Source organism: Otolemur garnettii, unplaced genomic scaffold (genome assembly GCF_000181295.1).
Source record: "Otolemur garnettii isolate 467f Iridium unplaced genomic scaffold, OtoGar3 scaffold00017, whole genome shotgun sequence".
Taxonomy (NCBI): Eukaryota; Metazoa; Chordata; class Mammalia; order Primates; family Galagidae; genus Otolemur; species Otolemur garnettii.
This window is the reverse complement of record NW_003852412.1, coordinates 5,742,361-5,748,527: the sequence shown is the minus strand read 5'-3', so window position 1 is coordinate 5,748,527 and position 6,167 is coordinate 5,742,361. Positions and strand designations below refer to the sequence as shown.

General features: G+C 45.7%; 1 protein-coding gene across 2 annotated transcripts in view; it reads right to left on the bottom strand.

The window, feature by feature from the left end:
- Positions 1 to 1,635, bottom strand: part of GTF2H2 (general transcription factor IIH subunit 2) — a 39,210-nt gene extending 37,575 nt beyond the window's left edge. Inside the window, exon 1 of one of the 2 annotated variants that reach the window (XM_023510904.1) lies at positions 1,622 to 1,635. The gene's annotated coding sequence lies outside the window, so the exon portion shown is untranslated. Of the gene's footprint in view, positions 1 to 1,514; positions 1,570 to 1,621 lie in introns of those variants that run through there. The other variant, XM_003785893.3, reaches the window with a different exon arrangement.
- Positions 1,636 to 6,167: the final 4,532 nt, after the last annotated feature.

Sequence of the window (6,167 nt, the reverse complement as noted above, 5' to 3'; positions counted from 1 at the left end):
AAAAAAAAAAAAGAAAGAAAGGAAAAAGAAAGTCTTGCACAATGTTCTCAATGTTTTATTTATTTATTTATTCATTCATCTTTTCATTTACTTATTTAGAGACAAAAATCTCACTCTATCACCCTGGGCAGAGTGCGCTGGGTGTCATCACAGTTCACAATAACCACAAACTCTTGGGCTTAAAAACCCTCTTGCCTGGGCCTCCTGAGTAGCTAGGACTACAGGCACCAGTCACAACATCTGGCTGGTTTTTCTTGTCTTTTCAAGCTGTCCCCCTAGGTGGATTGCCATGGCATCATAGCTCACAGCAACCTCCAACTCTTGTGCTCAAGCCATCCTCTTGCCTCACTTTTTCTACTTTTAGTAGAAACAGGGTCTCCCTTTTCGCTTAGGCTGGTCAGCCTCCCAGAGAGCTAAGATTACAGGGGAGAGCCTCTGCGTCCAGTCTCAGCTAGTTTTTCTACTGTTAAGAGAGACTGTGTCTCCCTCTTGCTCAGGCTGGTCTCCAACTCCTAAATTCAGGCAATCCACCCACCTCTGCCTCCCAACGTATTAGGATTACAAGCATGAACCACTAACTCCAGGTAAGCCTATGTTCTCAATGTTTTAAAACTCAAATTCTTGGCTTGGTGCCTGTAGTTCAAGCGGCTAAGGCGCCAGCCACATACACCAGAGCTGGCAGGTTCAACTCCAGCCTGGGCCTACCAAACAACAATGACATCTACATCCAAAAAAATAGCCGAGTGTTGTGGCGGGCGCTTGTAGTCCCAGCTACTTGGTAGGCTGAGGCTAGAGAATCGCTTGAGCCCAGGAGCTGGAGGTTGCTGTGAGCTGCTGCGATGGCATTCTACCCAGGGCTTTGTCTAAAAAAAAAAAAAAAACAACTCTCAAATTCTTAAAGATGTGGCTATTGATCTATCACATCAATAATTATACTGTATTTCTAGTTTATTATTATTTATTCTCTCAAGTTCAGAAACAGAGTAAAAACTGAAAGGTAGACTCTGGGCTCAGTGTATGCAAGGACTCAATCAGTGCTGCCTGCCAAGAGAAATCACAGACAGTTCCAGCGGCCCTTGACTTCCCTCCCTCTTCTTTTGAAGAATAGTCCATCTTCTTCAAAATACCGCTGATCCGTTTCCTGGAATACAACCCTAGAAAAGCCACAATCCCTATTATGAATGAATTCGTATTACAAGAGCCCGGAATGCTATCAGCAAACATCGCGATTAATGAAGCTTTTCCTCACACCTTACCCCACCGAGCACTGTGAGGCAGGAAAGGTGATTACTGTCCCTGTTTTTCAGGTGTAGAACTCCAGGCTCAGAGGCATGTAACTCTCACGACGCCACAGAGCAGGTGGCAGGTCACAAACTCCAACACTGAACCACAATTCCGCTAAAGTCGCACTCTTAGGGAGGGAGAGCGGTTCCCCATCCTGTAGCCCCCGGTGCTTCTCTGCGGCTCCCCAGCAGGAGGCCGCTTCCCTCCCGCCTTCACACGCTCCCTCGTACCCTCCTTCCCCAGGAGGCCAGGTGGAGCAATTCCGCTTCGTCCCCCGCCTCGAAAGCCCTCCTGGCCAGGAATCCTAGCTCGCCGCAACGCGGCGTAACGCACTCACCGATCCGGCCCGGACAACGCAATGCCGGAAGCCCCGCCCAGCCACTCCAGGGAACACCGCCTAAGTCCTTCCGCCGCGCGCTGCGGCCACGCAGAATCGTTCCGGCTCCTAGGAGCGGAAGCTGTCGGAGGGAGGCGCTGGAGAGGAGCGAGTCCCCAGAGCTGACTTGGGTACGGTACGGGAAAGGGCAGCTGCGCGCCTTCCAGCTGAGTTTCACGGAGAACTGCCAGAGTGGTCAGCATTCTCTCTGGGTAGGTCAGATGCTCAGCAGCGGTCTACTTGGGTTCCAAGGAACTTGACTCTGTTTTTAAAGGTCGAAAGACTCAGTATTCTGTTGCTCTTACTGTTGATTCAACAAATCCATCGAGTGCCAACTTTGGGCCTGGTAAGAGTTCTAAGCACTGAGGAAATAGCAGTGGGAAACTGACAAAATCCTTGCTCTCGTGGAGTTTTCCTTGTAGGAGGGAATGAAGGCTATGAAGAAAAATACATATTAGGTCAAATGACAAAAGTGGGCTCGGCGCCCGTAGCTCAGTGAATGTGGCGCGAGCCATATACACAGAGGCTGGCGGGTTCGAATACAGCCCGGGCCAGCTAAACAACAATGACAGTTGCAACAAAAAATAGCCTGGCGTTGTGGCAGGCACTTGTAGTCCCAGCGACTTGGGATGCTGAGGCAAGAGAATGGCGTAAGCCCAAGAGCTGGAGGTTCCTGTGAGCTGTGATTTCAAAGCACTCTACCGACGGCGACAAAATAAGAATCTACCTCAAAAAAGAAAAAGAAAGAAAGAAAAATACAAGTGAAATCTCTATCATTTCTCATACTTGAGAAGAGGATCAGAAAAAGGGAAGAGCAGGGACAGGAGGGAAGACCAGAAAGGACAAGCACAAGCTGGGGCCTCTTTCCCCTCCCATCAACGCATTCATCCCCTCCCTTGCCTGTATTATTTCTTTGGTACCAAATTCTTCCCATCTCTGTTTTGCCTTTAGCAAAAGTATAAACAGATGGTATCCTGCACAGGAATGGAAAAAAAAAAAAAACAGACCTGGATTTAAAATCAGCCTCTTATACACTTATTGGGTGACCTCAAGCAAGTCACGATCCATCTTTGGAGTAGCTGGTACTACAGAGGCATGCCTACACTTGGCTAATTTATACTTTAAGTAGAGATGGGGTCTGGCTATGTTGCCACTCTGATCTCAAATTCCTGGCCTCAAGAGATCCTCCCATCTCAACCTCCCATAGTGCTGGGATTACAGGCATGAGACACTGTGCAAGGCCAATTCCAATAACTTTACTTGGAAACCAGTCATACCAGACAGACTCATTTAAAACCTCCAGAAATGACAAGAGTATCCAGTTAATCATGAGCATATGTAATCACTATTTGTTCTATTCTTTTTCTTTTTTGAGACAGAGTCTCACTTTATTGCCCTTGGTAGAGTGCCATTGCATCACAGCTCACAGCAACCACCAGCTCTCGGACTTAGGCAATTCTCTTGCCTCATCCTCCCAAATAAGCTGGGACTACAGGTGCCCGCCACAACACCTGGCTATTTTTTTGTTGCAGTTTGGCCGTGGTGGCGCCCTCCTCAATGAGCCACAGTCACCGCCCTATTTGTTCTGTTCTAAAAAAGCATTTGTCCATCATCTATAGATGTCAAAATGCCAAGCCTAATGTATTATCTGCCTAGAATTCCTAAGAATTTACTTACCAACAGCACAGGCCAAACATGGAATTGAATGACATACTTTTTTGAGACCGAATCTCACTATTGCCCTCCAACTCCTAGGTTCAAGTGATCCTCTTGTCTCAGCCTCCTAAGTAGCTGGAACTACAGGTGCCTGCCATAATGCCGGGCTAGTTTTTAGAGACACGGTCTCGCTTTTGCTCAAGCTAGTCTGAACTCCTGACCTCCAGGAATCTACGCATCTCAGCCTCTGTGGGTGCTATGATTACAGGTGTGAGCCACTGCGCTCAGCCCTGACACATAGAGTTTTAAAATGCCAATTTTAAAAAAATGTGTTAAAGGTTGGACATGGTGGCTTATATAAGTAATCCTAGTATTCTGGGAGGCTGAAAAAGGAGGATCCTTGAGCTCAGGAGTTCTAGACCAGCTTGAACAAGAGTGAGACCCTGGCTCTAAATACAATAAGTGGGCATTGTAGCAGGCACCTGTAGTCCTCGCTAGTCAGGATGTAGCAGGAAACCGAGGCAGACAGAAGACTTCAGGCACCAGTTGATTAGAGGAAGCGGGTTTATTCGGCCGGGGGTACCCGGAACACCAGCGTGTTTCCCAAAACCGAGCCCCCGGACTCAATCTGTTGCCTCTCTTTTATCCACCTTTCAGGGTGGGAGTGCACGTGAGGGTCATAAGACAGAGAGACATGACATCATCCTCAAGGTCCCGGGCTCAAAGGGGGAAGGTCAGATTCGCCCGTGTCCTTGTGGTTGGACCACCTGCCCCAAAGGCAACAGAAACCCAAGGAAGTTACTAGGTTACAATCTAGGCCCAGGGTATGTCGGGGGAGAAACACGCAGACAGCAGAAACGCCTGCGGCTTGGCTGAGGCCTACACAGACTGCTAGGATAGATTCTTTCAGTTCTGCTTTTACTTTCTTGCCTCAAGGAGACTGAGGCAGGAAGATCACTTGAGCCTAGGAATTTGAGGTTGCTGTGAGCTAGGCCAATGCCATGGCACTCTAGCCCTGGGGGACAGAGGCTGTCTTCAGGCAAAAAAAAAAAAAAAGAAAGGAAAGAAAAAAATGTGTTTCAACTTCTGGCTTTGGGAGATAGGGGTAGCTGGAAGTACTTACTTTAGGACAAGCACTAAGTCACACATTAACTACCCTCTTAATTATGAAATTACAAATATTTTTTGTAAATACAAAAAACCGAGGATTGGAGGGGCTAGGTCAGGGGTCCTCAAACTTTTTAAACAGGGGGCCAGTTCACTGTCCCTCAGACTGTTGGAGGGCTGAACTGAGGGCCCTGGGACGGGTCAGCTGCTAAGCAGGACAGGCAGCAGCGGCAAAAACACCTGGCAGGCCGGGTAAATGTCCTAGGTGAGCTGCATGTGGCCTGCAGGCTGTAGTTTGAGGACGCCTGGGCTAGATAATTTTTCCACAGTCCAACAGTAAGAATAGGAGAATACATGCAAGCAGGTCCCATGGCAGCAACTGGAAATTCTGGGGAGACATTTTTCCACATTTTATTTGTCACACAAATTATAGTTACATATCCATGTTCTTTTTTAACTCCAAAGCAGCATTAAAGTAACACAATGTTTTCTAAAAACTACCCAGATTTAGGCATTTTTTAATTCACATCCTCCCATGGAAAGAAATACTAAAATATGGAACAACTGAGGGATGTCCTCTATGTCCTTTCCCACAGGGAGGGTATGCTGTAGTACAGCAGAATCACGAACTGCCAGGAAATTGCGAGTCCTAATTCCCCAGATGAACCTTGCATCGGTCCACCTTGACCCTTCTTTATACAAACACACCCACTTGGGTCTTTAGATATTTCATGTGAAGCACTTTGTGTTAAAAATACTTAAAAGGCATGCAAAACTCAGACAGGATACTTTATTAACATCAGAATAATCTCACATTACCTAATACATTAACAAAGTCAACCTAGGATGGCATCATACATTCCAATAGTCCAAAGAGCAAAGATCCCAATCTTTAGCTTTGCCACTTGCTAGTGTGTAACAATGGGCCAGTTAATCTAGCAGATCATTAGTTTCTTTATCTATAAATGTTTACATGTTAGATTATTGAGAATAAAGAAAATTTCACATATGCATATGTATCCAATATTGTCTAGTATAAATACTAGACTTCACTTTATTTCAAAAAATACAAAACATAAAACATTAACATTCGTTATTCTGAGTTTTGTTTTTTTCTGTTTTTTTAAAAAATTAAAATATTGATCCTATTCACTTTTAATACAAAAATTGCTACACAGAACGGTTGACAGCAGGGAGCAGTACTGCAGATAAGACAACCACAGAAGGTTCGAAATGGAAGAGCAGTCTGAAGTCTAAACTAAAAATATTTCCTGATTAGGAAAACTGCCTGAGTGGCTTTTCAAAGTAACTTTACATCCAGCTCATTAATGCCAACACCAACAGAAATACCCTGATCCTAAAGTGGTGTTAAGTGTAAATACATTTGAAAAATTACTTTCTCATTTTGTTTTTAAAGTCCAATTTTATGGCACAATTTTACAATGCAAACTCTTGCTCTTTCATTCTCTGCATTCAGCTAAGTAGTTTTGTTTAGTGAGAACACTAGAAAACCTGCCTTCATAAACTAAGTACACTGACTTCCAAGAATAAGTTGTTAAAAATTCAACACATGCTGGCTCAGCGCCTGTGGCTCAAGTGGCTAAGGCGCCAACCACATAGACCTAAGGTGGTGGGTTCGAATCCGGCCCGGGCCTGCCAAACAACAATGATGGCTGCAACCAAAAAATAGCCAGGCATTGTGGCAGGCGCCTGTGGTCCCAGCTACTTGGGAGGCAGAGGCAGG